Here is a 15,533-nt window from a genome sequence, read left to right as displayed (position 1 = left end):
CCAAGCGCCTAGAGCCTGTGCTCCACAACAAGAGAAGCCACTGCAATGAGAAGCCTGTGCGCCATAACAAAGAGGAGCCCCTGTTCGCAGCAACTAGAGAAAGCCCAGGCGCAACAACGAAGACCCAATGTAGCCATAAATAAATAAATAAATAAAATTTTTTTAAATTCTCAAAGTTCCTTTGTTGAAGGAAAGGTAAGTGACAACTGGCTTAGAAGGGCACTCCCCCAAATCTTTTGAATGAAACAATTCTGGGATCTTACTGCCAAAGCAGAGAAGAAAAATGGGAAGACAGAAGTGGGAGAAGAAGGAAGGTAAGGACAGAGACAAAGACTGAGCAGAGAGAGAGAGTTATGGGGAAGGCAGTTTCTGTGACATAACCTCTCAAAATGGGTAGAAGTAAAAACCTGATCTTAATACCAAGCCCCTTGCACCTGGCCTGTATTTTCAGTCCAAACTCAAACGGAGACTTCAGTGGGTAAAAACCAGCCCCAGGACCAAGGTCTGGGCAGGATCATTAGGATTGGCCCATTTGGAACCACAGTGTCCAATGAAAGTCAAGGCCAAACTGATCATGCATCATCAGTTATCAGGCAGATTACTCCTATTCACTTTGCGTTAGTGAGGTGTAAACACCTCACCAGTTTTCATGTTGGATTGGTCTCAACAGTTTAGAAAAAAAAGAGGGTGTAATTCAAGTTTGTTAGTTTACTCATTTGCGTGAATACTCATTAGGTCAGCTGGCCACTTAGTCTGCCAAGTAAGCGAGCAAGAAATGAACCATTACACATTTTGAGCCATTATACATTTTGGCTCTGATACAGCAGTCTGACACCTCAACTCACATAGAATTCAACTTTTTCTCCTGACATACACTTGGCTCTGGAGTATTTGTTTTTATCCTTTATGTGACAAAAAAAATATCTATAATACTGGAAACGGAATGGGAATGGAGGCAGGTAATGGGAATGGGGGCAGGTATCCAGCCATAGAGGAAAGCACGGGGAAGCATGAACACCTCTTCCCCAATCCATCTTCAACTCTTCACTCCTTCTTTCATTTCTTCCTCCACCCACAGCTCTGATCACTTCTGGTTTGGGAAGGACAGCAGTGCATTGCCAGGAACAGCCTAGACAGAAGGATGGGTGGCAGTTCTGGAGAGGGGAGGGACAGTGAGCCTGGTCTTCCCAGGTGCTTACCTGCCCTGTGCTGCAATCCCAGATACCTCTCTCTTCTCCTTTATTCTCTTGCCCTTCCTCTCACTCTCCACCTCAAGTTTCAGAGACGTTCCCACAGGCCTGTTGTGTCATCACGCAGGTATATCTCTGCTCCTCCCCAGTGATGGCCTCCACTGACGTTCACTTCTGTGAGTCTCATGTCTGGAATTTCCTCCCAGGCCATGTCATCAGTGTGCTCTGTGTCTTAGGTCAGCTCTTCCCTGTCCAGTAGCCATCCAAGCATTGATTTCTTGAGGGAAATTTAGACAAAATGTCACCTGCCATTTCAGTAATCAGTGAATGTTGCAGCTACCACGTCATCAGCCTCCACAGCCAATCTGGATGGTGCGACCTGAGAGGAACTAAGGATGGAGATAAACAGGATACTGGCCCTAGATGGTTAAGGTGCCTATCAAAGGATTAATTCAATAAGCCCAGATTCTTGCATCTTCCCATACAGAGAAAAGCACTAAGTTCATTAACTAGAGGTGTCAGATTGTCTTTAATTAACAGTAATCTTTTCATGTTCAGACTACCTGTTTGGGGTTTTTTGTTTTGTTTTGTTTCATTTTGTTTGCAAAAACTCTTATATATCCTGGCTCCTCCCTTACGTCTTCAGAACAGTCCCTCAGAGCTATCTGAGAGGCTGTATCCCAGGCTAAAATCCCCAGTAATGCCCAAAACAAAATATAATTCTCAACTTTTACATTGTACATTCTTTTTTAGTTGACAGAAATAGCTAAGAGCTCAGCACTTGAAAATGGTTTCTTTTGCACCTTGGTGAGTGTGTGACTGTGTGTGTGTGTGTGTGTGTGTGTGTGTGTGTGTGTGTGCATGTGGTCACCTGTGCTGATGGGGAACTGGAACTGGGCCAGTGGAAATGGGGTTAGGGTGACACAGAGACTGAAGGGGCTATATCCTGGAGCCTTCTCCCCACTCCCATGAGCTGGAAAATGGGGGGCTTGTTTGGGAGAAAACTCTTCCAGAGACAGACTCTGTTTTGAGTTGCTAGGCTATATTAAGTTGGGACCATACACACCAGATTAAAGGAAGAGTGGGGAGCCAGAGCTGGCTGCTCATATATACCCGTGAATTTGCAAAGTGGTATACATCCAACATCATTCATTACAGCTTCACCATAGATGGAAATATACCAGAAGTCCATCCATGAGGACTGTTAGTTATGTGATGATACAACCATATATGTAGACTATTATGCAGCATGAAAGAATGACAATGATCTCTATGTACTGACATGGAAAGATCTCTACAAAAGATTGTTTAGTGAAAATGGGTGTCTATTATGCTACTTTTCCAGAGAAAAATAAGAATCCATACTATTTCCTTGTATATGCATAAGGAAACTATAGAAAATATATCTACAAGAAATTAAGCTGTCCTATAAAGAAGACTTATGTAAAATATAAATAAAGAAATATAAAAATTTTTAAAAGAAAACATGTAAAAGACTTATGTAAAGAAGACGTATTCACAGGTCAGAACTTCACTATAGTAGTGGTCAGTTCCTCTCGATTATCCTATGGGTTCAATTCAATCTCAGTCTAAACCCCAGAAGGATGGATGGAGAGATGGATGAATGGATGGATGGATGGATGGATTTATTTATTTATTATTTAAAATTTTAAAATAGAGGTAAATTCACATAGCATAAAAGTCACCATTTTAAATGACCATCTTAGTGGCATTCAGTACATTCACAATGTTGTGCAATCTCTATGTATTTCCACATATTTTTATTGGCAATGAAAATTTGGAAAAATTTCCAAACATTTTCAGCACCCGAAAAGGAAACCCTGTACCCATCAACCAGTTGCTCCTAATATCCCCCTCCCCATAATGCTGGTAACCACCACTATTAGTTTCCTATGACTGCTATAACAGAGTACCACAACCTGGTCAGTGTATAAAAAAGAAGAGCAGAAATGGATCCTCTCATGGTCCTGAAAGCCAAGGGTCTGAATTCAGTGTGTTGGCAGGGCCATGATCCTTCCAAGGCTCTAGGGGAGACTTCTTTTGTTGACTGAAAAAAGATGCTCAACCTAAAAATTGACAGTTATGTTTTACTCAGCAGACAAAACTGAGGACTTAAGCCTGGGACGCAGACTGTCAAATATCTCTAAGGGAACTCCTCTGAAGAAGTAAGGGAGGACACAGGATATATAGGAGTTTTTGCAACACAGAGCAGGTAGTCAGAACATCAAGAGATTACTGATAATTAAAGAAAACCATACATCTCAAGTTAATGAATTTAGCACATATCTATGTATGAGAAGATGCAAGAGTCTGCTCATTGAAATCATTCCTTTGATATGCACCTCAGCTATCTGAGGCCAGTATCCTATGCTTTCTCATCCTGAGTCTCCTCAGGGTACATCACTGGGGGTGGCTGCAGTGTGATGGCTTGATGGTTCAATATCCTTTGTTTATTGATATGGCAGGCAGCATTCTTTCATCGACATTTTTCCCGTTAGCCACATGCATTGCTTGATTTGTGACAGCCTCACTCCCATGTCTGCATACATCCTACCTCACATGGCTGCCTTCCCTTTGTGTCTCTTCTTTTCTTCTTAGGGACACATGGTTGGATTATAGCCTACCCAAATTCAGTGCATCTGCAAAGACCGTATCTCCAAATAAAGTCACATTCATGGCCACTGGAGGTTAGAACTTCAGCATATCTTTTGGGGGATGTAATTCAACCCATAATGCCACCAATCGGCATTCTGTCTCTATGGATTTACCTTTTCTGGATATGGGATCTGGATTTTTATTGTAGATTGTCATGCTGATTCTAAAATTCACATGGATGAGCAAGGGACCCAGAATAGATGGGACAATTCTTGGGTTCTCAAGCCTGGGTTCTCTGCCTTCCTCCTAGGAACCAAGAACCCACTCCCTTTTGCCAGCTCCATGTGGGTGAGGAAGGGGACCTGGGAGAGAAGTACAAGGAAGTCAGAGGCTGGGGAACCTCTCCGAGGACCAGGGAGGGTGACACTGCCTGCCTTCTTGTGTAGGTAGGCTGCAGACCTGGAAGACAGCATGAGAACTGAGATTATGGGAAGAGCTGCAGAGGTGTGGCTGGAAGCAGATTCTAGGGCTATGGAATGGGGGGAGACACAGCCAGTTTTGTTGTTATTCACTGTGCTGTTTGTCATCCTGGGGTGCCTGTTTCCAGAGCTGGGAGGGATTACAGGGCATTGGAGGTCGGCGGGGGGAGGCCGGTACAGAGAGATTTGGAGCGATCACTTGTTGACTTCCTTACTGAACAAATTCACAGTCGGGGTACCAGCACCCCACTCTGGAGGAGCCCAACTCTTGCTCCTCATGATGCAGTTTTCGGCAGAGCTGAGAGACTGTCCAAAGTCCTGTGAATTGGCTACCTACATCACATCAGACCAAATCGTTGGGCAGGCCTGTAGTAACCATGCTTCCTTTTTATTTTTCACATACATCTAATCCATGTTATCTCATGTTTTGCCTTAAATAAGTTTTCAAACAAAGTAGAAGCGTAAATATATGATAAACACTAAGTGCTTTTAAAAAATTCAGCTATGTTTATGGAATTTCCTACCCTGAGGGTAGACATGGGCAAACGCCTATAATAGACAGTTCCTTCACTTTCGCCTGGCATCGGCAGGTTGGAATTGTGTCTTAATCCAGTTTCCAAAGAAAACAGAGCCTGAGGCAAACATGTGCTGACACTTTAGCATATCCCTTCCCTGAGGGCTTCTACATTTTTGTCTTCTATCAACAGAGGATTAGAAACTCCCTTCAAGTGTACCACCACTACAAGGGTGGTCTCAAACTTGGGCTTATATTCCACAGAGGATGAGAGCTCCTAAACACTGGTTGCTGGGCCCATCCCTGCATCTCTGATTCAGTGGGGCCTAGAATTTGCATTTCTAACACATCCTCAGGGCATGCTGATACTGAAAGTATGGGACCATGCCCTGAGAACCACAAACCATCCTCCTGCCAATCCTAAATTCGACCTCAGCAAGTGTCACCTCCTCTGCAAAGTTTCTGGGCCCTTCAGCTTCAAGGCCCTAGCACCCTAAAAGAGCCTTATCTGTGGCTCCCTCCTTCCAGCATTGTCGATAAATGCAGTGTTTCCTTTCTGTTTTTGATAGTTTTACTTTTAAAAACTAAGGTGTGGAGAGTCGAAGTTGAACCATTGTTTACTGATTGGGCCTGTGGGCCGCTGGTCATCACAGCACAGAGCTGATTATGAGGAAGTTCAAAGGTTCCTTTTGTGTTTCTTTCAGAAGCCAGCAGAAAACTCGGTCTGAAATTTCCAGGGAAGGGGAGAGGGGATGGAGAGGTTGGTGGTGGGGCGGGAAATAATCCACACACCTCACAGCCCCTGTCTCCTCCTGTCCTGCTAACTCCCAGCACTCAGGGGACCCAGGTGAGTTGGTGATTATGGGGGAAAGAGAAGTGACCCTGCCCTAGGACCTTTCTTCTGGGTCCTAGGTTGCAGGCACCAAGGTAGCCATAGCTGGTCTCCTGTGTGATCCTCTTTCCCGTCCTCTTCCCCTTGGTCCCATGGACCCCATGCTCTCCACGTTCCCAACCTCCCAGGTAGTCAGATCACAGACTTTTGCAGGGGGTTCTCATTGCTCCACAAAGGACATTTATGCTCCAAGGCTGCAAAGGCCACAAGCATTAGTGCCTGGGTGGGGACCAGAACTGGAGTTCCTATCTCCTTGTCACATTCATGACCCTTTGGTTCCCTCCACAGGGCTTCCTCCCTCAACACCCACTAGCCCCACGTGGGTAGAACTAACATTTCAGAAGATCCCGTGTTAACCCTGGGGAAGTTCCAGGGGGGAAGCTGTGAGTAAGAGATAAAGGAGGAATCTGGGAGAGGAAGAGCTGAGGATATAGGAACCAGATGTGAGATCAGAAGAGCGTTTTATAGCCCAAACCCACCCTTGCCTTGGAAGGGGCCTGGGGTAACAGAGGGGTGGTCAGTGGGAATGTCCCCTCTGAGAATGCTGAAGGAAAGCCCATGTGCCCAGGCTCTTAGTTTCATGTCTGGTTGGCATGGCAGTTGACAATCCCACTGGCCACTTCACAGAGAAATCCTCCCGGCTCATAGCAAGGGTTTGGATGCAGTCACCACTGGGCTTCACAGCCCCAGATAATCCTCTCCCTCCTTAACTTTTAAGCTTATTTTTTTTTTTCTTTTAAAACTGTTACCAAATTTGGACATATGGACCCCCCACTCAGCCATAGACTGGCCAAGGCCCCCTGTCTCTCATGTGAGTTTTTCCATGTGAGTTTGCACAGCCAAAAACGAAGCCAAAGCTTAGATTGGAGTAGTGCAAGCTTTATTCAATGGCCAGAGAATGGAGAATTGGGAACATAGTTCACAAATCGACTTCTCACCTTAGTGGCAAAGGGGATTTGCTTTTAAGCGGTAAGAACAATGAGGGGTGAGACTAAAGATGGGAAGGCATAGGCATTAGTTTTCTGGGAAAGAGGCAGGACTTTCCTGGAGCTGGGATGCCACTCCTTTTCTGTCCTTTTTTGGCCTGTGACGTCATGGCCACCTGTAGGTGTGTCACTTAGCGGCTAATGCAGTAAAATCAGCGTATAATGAGACTCAGGGTCTGTTGAAGGTCAGATTTGGCCCCATCTTGGTTTCAGCTGGTTCTATCTGGTTTTTGTCTTTCTCTTGCTATGGCTTCCTTTCTCTGTGTTCTGACCTTATGACTTAAAGATATATATTAGTTCTTGTTCAACGGAGGTGTTGGGGGGTTTTTAGCAAGGGTCTGTGGCGACTCTGGTAACAAAATCAATCAACTTTTTTGGGCCTGCTGTCCAGATTAAATTGGCCCTGTTGTCCAGATCATGGCAAAGCACTGTCTTTGTTTTGTGCACAGCACAGCTGTTGTTTTTAATATTAGCTCATTGGTGAATCAGGTCCCATTCCCGTCCCATGCCCTCCTTCTGCTTCTCTCCCACACAATGGCAATCGCTTCCTTTGATAAAAATTGTTGAATTCAATTTCATCTTTAAAAATTCTGTGCTGTGTTTTTATTTTAAAGTTACACAACTAGTGCTATCCTCTGGAACAGACTGTTTCTTACTTTTTCCTCACAGCATTGTGTCCACCTTGCCGTGTGGACAACTACATGATAATCCGCAGCGGGTTCTTGCTGCATCCTACTCACATCCCATCCCTCTCCCGTCCCCCGGGCTGCCTCCCAATCTCTGCTACCAACTCTGCTGCAACGCACATTTGGGACACGTTCCCGCCTGTGCCTGTGTGAGAAATTCTGGCACTGATGACTTCGCCTGACTGCTCTCCAGAAAAACTGCGCTCCCTGCCCTGGGGCCAGCAGAACCAAGATCTTGCTTCCCTCCATCTCCCCCACACGTGGCCCTCCTCTGATTTCTCATATTTGATAGGCATGGAGAGGTGTCCCGCTTTTGTCTTCATTTCCATTTTTACTCATGACACTTGATTTTGAGCAACCTTTCCCCTATCTGTTGGCCGTTCATTTTTCAGTTTCTATAAATTACCTCTTCACAATTTTATTTTTCCATAGTGATTCCTGTCCATTTCTTCTCAGGTTGTAGAAGTTGCTGGTATATTCTGGCCATTGACAGCTGTTGTAAATGTATTTTTTCATCGGTTCTCTTCTGTGGTGTATGTGGTGACAACCTTTGAAGAGGTATCTTCCTTTTCGCTGTCATCAAAGCTAACAATTTTCTTCCTAGGTTTCTGCGTTAGAGATTTTTAAAAAAATAATATCACCTATTCTTTTCATAAGACCTTTTTATTGGTAACATCTTACGGAAAAATGCGAATGAACTTTTTGGCCAGCCTAATATTTTGAGATAATTGTGTATTCACACACAGGGGTTTTTTAATTTGTCATTTTAAAAAATGTAGCAGTGTGTACATGTCAACCCCAAATCTATCCCAAATACCAGTCTATCCATTCCCCACAACCTTCCCCCCCTGGTAAGGCCGATCTTTAAGTCTGTGAGTCTGTTTCTGTTTTCTAAATAAGTTCATTTGTATCATTTTTTTTAGATTCTACATATAAGCGATATCATATAATATTTGTCTGACTTACTTCACTTAGTATGATAATCTGCAGGTCCATCCATATTGCTGCAAATGACATTATTTCATTCTTTTTTATAGCTGAGTAAAATTCCATTGTATATATATGCCACATCTTCTTTATCCATTCCTCTGTCAATAGACGTTTAGATTGTTTCCATGTCTTGGCTATTGTAAACAGCACTACAATGAACATTGGGGTGCATGTATCTTTTCGAACCATGTTTTTCTCTGGATATATGCCCAGGAGTAGGGTTGCTGGATCATATGGTAGCTCTATTTTTCATTTTTTAAGGAACCTCCATACTGTTCTCTATAGTGACTGCACCAATTGACATTCCCATCAATCGTGTAGGAGGGTTTCCTTTTCTCCACACCCTCTCCAGCATTTATTTATTTATTTATTTATTTATTTTTGGCTGTGTTGTGTCTTTGATGCTGCATGCGGGCTTTCTCTCTAGTTGCAGCAAGCGGGGGCTACTCTTTGTTGCGCTGCGCAGGCTTCTCATTGTGGTGGCTTCTCTTGTTGCAGAGCATGGGCTCTAGGCATGCAGGTTTCTGTAGTTGTGGCACGTGGGCTCAGTAGTTGTGGCTTGCGGGCTCTAGAGCACAGGATCGGTAGTTGTGGCACATGGGCTTTGTTGCTCCATGGCATATGGGATCTTCCCAGACCAGGGCTCGAACCCTTGTCCTCTGCATTGGCAGGTGGATTCTTAACCACTGTGCCACCAGGGAAGTCCCCTCTCCAGCATTTATTGTTTGTAGATTTTTTGATGATGGCCATTCTGACTGGTGTGAGGTGATACCTCATTGCAGTCTTGGTTTGCATTTCTCTAATAATTAGTGATGCTGAGCATCTTTTCATGTGCCACTTGGCCATCTGTATGTCTGCTTTGGAGAAATGTCTATTTAATCTTCTGCCCATTTTTTGATTGGATTTTTCTGTTTTTTGGATATTGAGCCACATGACCTGTTGGTAAATTTTCGAGACTAATCCTCTGTGGGCCACATTGTTCACAAATATTTTCTCCCATTCTGTAGGTTGTCTTTTCACTTTGTGGTTTCCTTTGCTGTGCAAAAGCTTTTGAGTTTAATTAGGTCCCATATGTTTATTTTTTTTCCATTACCCTGGGAGACAGATTTTAAAAGATATTGCTGCAATTTATCTCAGGGATTTTTCTCCCTATGTTTTCCTCTAAGAGTTTTGTAGTATCCGATCTTACATTTAGGTCTTTAATCCATTTTGTGTTTATTTTTGTATGGTGTTAAAGAATGTTCCAGTTTCATTTTTTTTACATGTAGCTGTCCAGTTTTCCCAGCACCATTTATTGAAGACACTGTCTTTTCTCCATTGTATAGTCTTGCCTCCTTTGTTGTAGATTAATTGACCATAGGTGCATGGGTTTATTTCTGGGTCTTCTATCCAGTTCCTTTGATCAATATTTCTGTTTTTGTATCAGTACCATACTGTTTTGATTATGGTAGCTTTGTGGTATACTCTGAAGTCTGGGAGCCTGATTCCTCTAGCTCTGTTTTTCTTTCTCAAGATTGTTTTGGCTATTCGGGGTCTTTTTTGTCTCCATACAAATTTTATTTATTGTGGTAAAATATGTGTAACAACAAACTTACCATCTTCTAAAAAATCTGAGGTATAATTGACTGACAATATTATATCACTTTCAGGTGTACAACAAAATGATTTAGTGTTTTTATACATTACACAATAATCATCATGGTAAGTCTAGGTAACTTCTATCACCATACAAAGTTATTACAACATTATTGACTATATTCCCTATGCTTTACATTACATCCCTGTGACTTCTTTATTTTATCAGACAAAGTTTGTGTCTTAGTCTCACTCACCTATTTCATTCATTCCCCTACCCCCTCCTTCTGGCAGCCATGAGTCTATTCTCTGCAGTATCTATGAGTCTCTTTCTGTTTTGTCATGTTTATTCATTCATTTTGTTTTCTAGATTCCACACATAAGTAAAATCATATGGTGTTTGTGTTTCTCTATCTGACTTTCACTTAGGACAATACCCTCTAGGTCCATCCACATTGTCACAGATGGTAAGATTTCATTATTTCTTATGGCTAATATTCCATTATGTGTGTTTGTGTGTATATATATATATATATATACACACACATACATACACATATATGTAGACATATATATATGTGTGTGTGTATATATATATATATATATATATATATATATATATGACACATTTTCTTTATCCATTCACCTATCAATGGAGACTTAGGTTGCTTCCATATTTTGGCTATTGTAAATAAGGAAGCAAAGAATTTTGGGGTGCATATATCTTTTCAAATTAGTGTTTTTATTTTCTTTGGAAAAATACCCAAAAGTAGAATTGCTGGATCGTATGATAGTTCTATTTTTAATATTTTGAGGAACTTCCATACTCTTTTCCATATTGGCTGCACCCATTTACATTTCAACTCACAGTGTACAAGTGTTCCCTTTCTCCACATCCTCGCCAATACTTTTTATTTGTTGTCTTATTGATAAGAGCCATTCTGACAGGTGTGAGGTGATATCTCATTGTGGTTTTGGTTTGCATTTCCCTGATGATTACTGATGTGGAGCATCTTTTGAGGTGTTTTTTGTCCACTTATATGTCTTTGGGAAATGTCTCTTTAGGTCCTCTGTCCTTTTTTGTTGTTGTTGTTGTTGTACGTGGGCCTCTCACTGTTGTGGCCTCTCCCGTTGCGGAGCACAGGCTCCGGACACACAGGCCCAGCACCCACGGCCCACAGGCCCATCCGCTCCACGGCATGTGGGATCCTCCCAGACTGGGGCACGAACCTGCATCCCCTGCACCAGCAGGCAGACTCTCAACCACTGCAACACCAGGGAAGCCCCCCTGCCCATTTTTAATCGGATTGTTTGTTTTTTTGATGTTGATGTGTATATTTTGAATATTAAGCTTTTATCAGATATATGGTTTGCAAATATCTTCTCCCGTTCAGTAGGCTGCCTTTTTGTTCTGTTGACAGTTTCCTTCACTGTGCAAAAGGTTTTTAGTTTGATGTAGTTCCATTTGGTTTTTTTTTTCTTTTGTTTCCGTTGCATGAAAAGACATATTCCCCCCAAGTTGCTAAGATTGATGCCAAAGAGCTTATTGCCTATGTTTTCTTCTAGGTGTTTTATTGGTTCAAGTCTCCATTTAAGTCTTTAAATCTTTTTAAATATCTTTAATGCATGAAAAGACATATTCCCCCCAAATTGCTAAGATTGATGCCAAAGAGCTTATTGCCTATGTTTTCTTCTAGGTGTTTTATTGGTTCAGGTCTACATTTAAGTCTTTAAGTCTTTTTAAATATATTTAAACTAAAAAATTAACTACTTTCTAGTTTATTTCTGTATATGATGTGAGAAAGTAGTCCAGTTTGATCGTTTTGCATATAGTTGTCCAGATTTGCAAACATCATCTATTGAAGAGTCTGTCTTTTCCCCACTGTATATTCTTGCCTCCTTTGTTGTGGATTGACAATAGAAGAAAGTGTTCATTTCTGGGCTTTCTATCTGTTCCGTTGATCTATGTATCTATTGTACCAGTACAATACTGTTTTGATTACTGTAGCTTTATAGTATAGTTTGAAAACAAAGAATGTGATATCTCCAGGTTTGTTCTTCTTTTTCAAGGATGTTTTTGTTTATTTTGGGTCTTTGCATTTCCATATGCATTTAGAATTATTTGTTCTAATTTTGTGAAAAATGACATTGGTATTTTGACAGGGATTGTTTTGAATCTGCAGTTTGCCTTGAGGAGTATGGTTATGTTAACAACATTTATTCTGTCAATCTATATGTATAGTATATTTTTCCATTTGTTTGTGTCATCTTCAACTTCTTTCCTCAATATCTTAAAATTTTACAAGTCTCTTACCTCCTTGATTTTATGTATTCCTAGGTGTTTTATTCTTTTTGAAGCAATTTTAAAATGGGATTGTTTTCTTAATTTCTCCTTTGTATAGTTCCCTGTTAGGTATAGAACACAACAGATTCTGCATATTAATTTTGTATCCTGCAACTTTACTAAATTCATATATTAGTTCTAATAGATTTTTTGTGGTGTCTAGGATTTTCTATATAGAGTATCATGTCATCTGAAAAACTTCCAGTTTTACTTCTTTCTTTCCCATTTGAATTCTTTTTTCTTTTCATTTTGTTTGATTGCTGTGGCTAAGACTTCCAATACTATGTTGAATAAAAGTGATGATTATGGGTGTCTTCATTTTGTTTCTGATCTTAGAGGAAATGTTTTCAGCTGTTCCCCACTGAGTATGATGTTGGCTGTACGTTCTTCATATGCAGGTTTTATCATGTTGAAGTATGTTCCCTCTATATCCTCTTTGTTGAGAATTTTTATCATAAATGTATGTTAACTTTTGTCAAAAGCTTTTTCTGCATTTATTGAGATTATATGATGTTTACCCTTCAACTTGATAATGTGTGTTTCACTTGATTGATTTGTAGATATTGAACCATCCTTGCATTTCTGGGATAAATCCCAGTTGATGATCCTGTATGATTCTTTTAATAAAGCGGTCCCCAACCTTTTTGACACCAGGGACTGGTTTCATGGAAGACAATTTTTCCACGAACCAGGAGTGGGGGATTGTTCAGGTGGTAATGTAAGAGATGGGGAGCCATGGGGAGTGATACATGAAGCTTCACTCATTCGCCCATCACTCACCTCCTACTGTAAGACCTGGTTCCTAACAGGCCGTGGACCGATACAGGTCCACGGCCTGGGGGTTGGGGACCCCTGTTTTAATGTATTGCTGAATTCAGTTTACTAATATTTTGTTGCAGATTTTTGCATCTATGTTCATCAGTTACATTGGCCTGTAATTTTACTTTTTGGGGTGTCTTTGTCTAATTTTGGTACCAGGGTAATGTTGCCTCATAGAATGAGTTCAGAAGCATTCCTCCCTGTTCAACTTTTTGTAAGAGCTTGAGAAGAGTGGGTGTTAACTCTTCTTTAAATGTTTGGTAGAATTCAAAAGTGAAGCCTCCTGGTTCTGAAATTCTGTTTGTTTGGAGTTTTTTGATTACTGATTAAATTTCAATAGTAGTACTCAATCTGTTCATAGTTTCTATTTCTTCCTGATACATTCTTGGGAGATTGTACATTTCTAGGAATTCATCCATTTCTTCTAGTTTGTTCACTTTCTTGGTGTATAACTGTTCATAGTAATCTATTATTCTTTGTATTTCTGTGATGTCCCTGTCTTATTGTGTGGGCCCATCCCTTTCCTGAAGTTGATTGATAATTTCCCCCTGTCATTTGCTGCCTGTCGCACATCTATCTGAATGGAGTGATTGAGAGGAGCCGTCTGCTGACCCCTGGTTCTTCCCACATTCTGGGATTACTGGTTTTCCACTGAGTGTGGGCAGGAGGAAAAGAGGAGAGATTCTGAGGGATAAATATGAAGAAGACCTTACATCATATAGTGCACTATACATTAATGAAGTAATTTTTGTGTGTTTTCTTATTGAGTTGTATCAAGACCCTTTGGAGACTGTATTGCGATTACTTCCTCCCTAGAGAGAACGCTAGCTTTGAGGGAGCCACACGGTGTGTCAGTGTTGGAGCCGGTTTTCAGATGGATTCTAGGGTTGTGAAATAATAGAAAATATGTATTGTCCTCTGCCCACAAGTTCCTGGAACAGAGTTTCTGAAATCCTTGTAATTTCCTACGTAATAAGAGCACCAGGAGCAACTCTTGTTCTAATATTTGTCTTTGACCCCATCCCTGACACAGAACTCCTAAATACTTGGAATTTCCTGGGTAATAGCAGTGTCTTTTCTTCTGATGAGGCAGCTCTGGGTGGGTTCCTGGATGGCTCCAGGATGGGGGCTGGTCACCAGAAAGTCCAGGACATGATTAATTTTTCAGTCTCATTCCTCATCCTCCAGAGAGAGGAGATGGGCTGGAAATATAGTTCATAATTGATTATGCCTACATGAAGGTAGCCTCCATAAAAATCCCAAAATAATACAGTTTGGAGAGCTCTCAGGTTGATGATCACATCCAAACTGGAGAGCTCCCATTAGTAATCTGCCAGTCATCTTGACTCTTTCCAACACAGGCCTTCTTCCTGCCTCAGTCATCTACAGACGTGGCGGTTGAATATCTTCCAGGGTTCTAATATGGAAGTTCCCCAGGCTACATTCCTGCCAAGGACACTCTCCTTTCTCACATTACCTCAGTTGCAGGCTTTCCCTTGGCTCTGTTTCCTCTTTCACTTCCTCTGACCTTACGTCCTGCTCATGTTTATGTTGTGGAGGCTTCTAGAATAACATGATAATTTTAGAAGGCGGCCAGAAGAAACATCAGATGGGCACATCATGAGGGACCACCAGGAATGGCCTCTATTGACTGTGGATATGTGCAGACATCAAACACTTACTGAGCACCTACTAGGTGCCAGACATTGAGCATAGCAATTTGCCAGTATGATAACTTCAGTGAGATCAGCCCTGGACACAGAACAGCTGTGTCACAGAGAGATGGTCTCTCTTCTCAGCATAGAATTCCTGATCCCCTTCCTTTTTTTTCCCCTTTAGGTAGATTTTAAGTGAGTCTTGAAGACTGATCCCATTTTTTATAAAATGCTAGTCACTGAGGTGGAGGTTGTCCAGGAGTGGGAACATGGAAATATCTGGGGTCCTTGCTTGGGGCAGTGGTTCAGGCCTGCTTAGAGCAACTCCACCATCAGGCCAGCCGCCAAGGCCATCTTTTCTGTGAAAAGCTTTTCTTTTTTAAGGAGAGCTTTAGCATCACTCACGACAATATCAAGGAAGTGATTTTGCAAATAGAAGGTCTTTCTAAATAAGGCTCCCCCAGTGACTGAGCAATGTTTCTCCATATATGTAGCAATTTTTCCCCTAAGGACTCATCACCCTTTTCAATAGATAACAGGGAGACATAAGTTTGCCTTGCATTTCTCTGCTGACACAAGCAAATCCTTGGCTGTGATTTCCAGGGATTTGTCAACTAGCCCAAAGCAAACCTATAGAAGGTTAAAACCTCCTTCAGCTTCTCCACACTATTATCACTGGTCAAGATCACAAAAGGGATGGTGGCCAGTGCTTTCGCATTCAGAGCCTCCAGCCAGAACTTCTGCTTCAGAGAATCCCTCTTCCCGTCAATGGCAGCTTCAGTAATAC

General features: G+C 41.7%; 1 protein-coding gene and 1 long non-coding RNA gene across 4 annotated transcripts in view; both read left to right on the top strand.

Moving 5' to 3' along the window:
- LOC105748394 (H-2 class I histocompatibility antigen, Q10 alpha chain-like) overlaps positions 1-15,533 on the top strand; it is a 77,204-nt gene that overhangs the window by 23,641 nt on the left and 38,030 nt on the right. The gene's annotated exons all lie outside the window — the stretch shown is intronic.
- Positions 2,141-5,356, top strand: LOC117195750 (uncharacterized). Its single transcript, XR_004475572.1, has 2 exons — positions 2,141-3,376; positions 3,810-5,356. It is a non-coding gene; the product is annotated as an uncharacterized LOC117195750 (long non-coding RNA).

The sequence above is a fragment of the Orcinus orca genome, chromosome 3 (assembly GCF_937001465.1).
Source record: "Orcinus orca chromosome 3, mOrcOrc1.1, whole genome shotgun sequence".
In the NCBI taxonomy this organism is placed as follows: domain Eukaryota; kingdom Metazoa; phylum Chordata; class Mammalia; order Artiodactyla; family Delphinidae; genus Orcinus; species Orcinus orca.
This window is presented reverse-complemented; position numbering and strand designations above follow the sequence as displayed.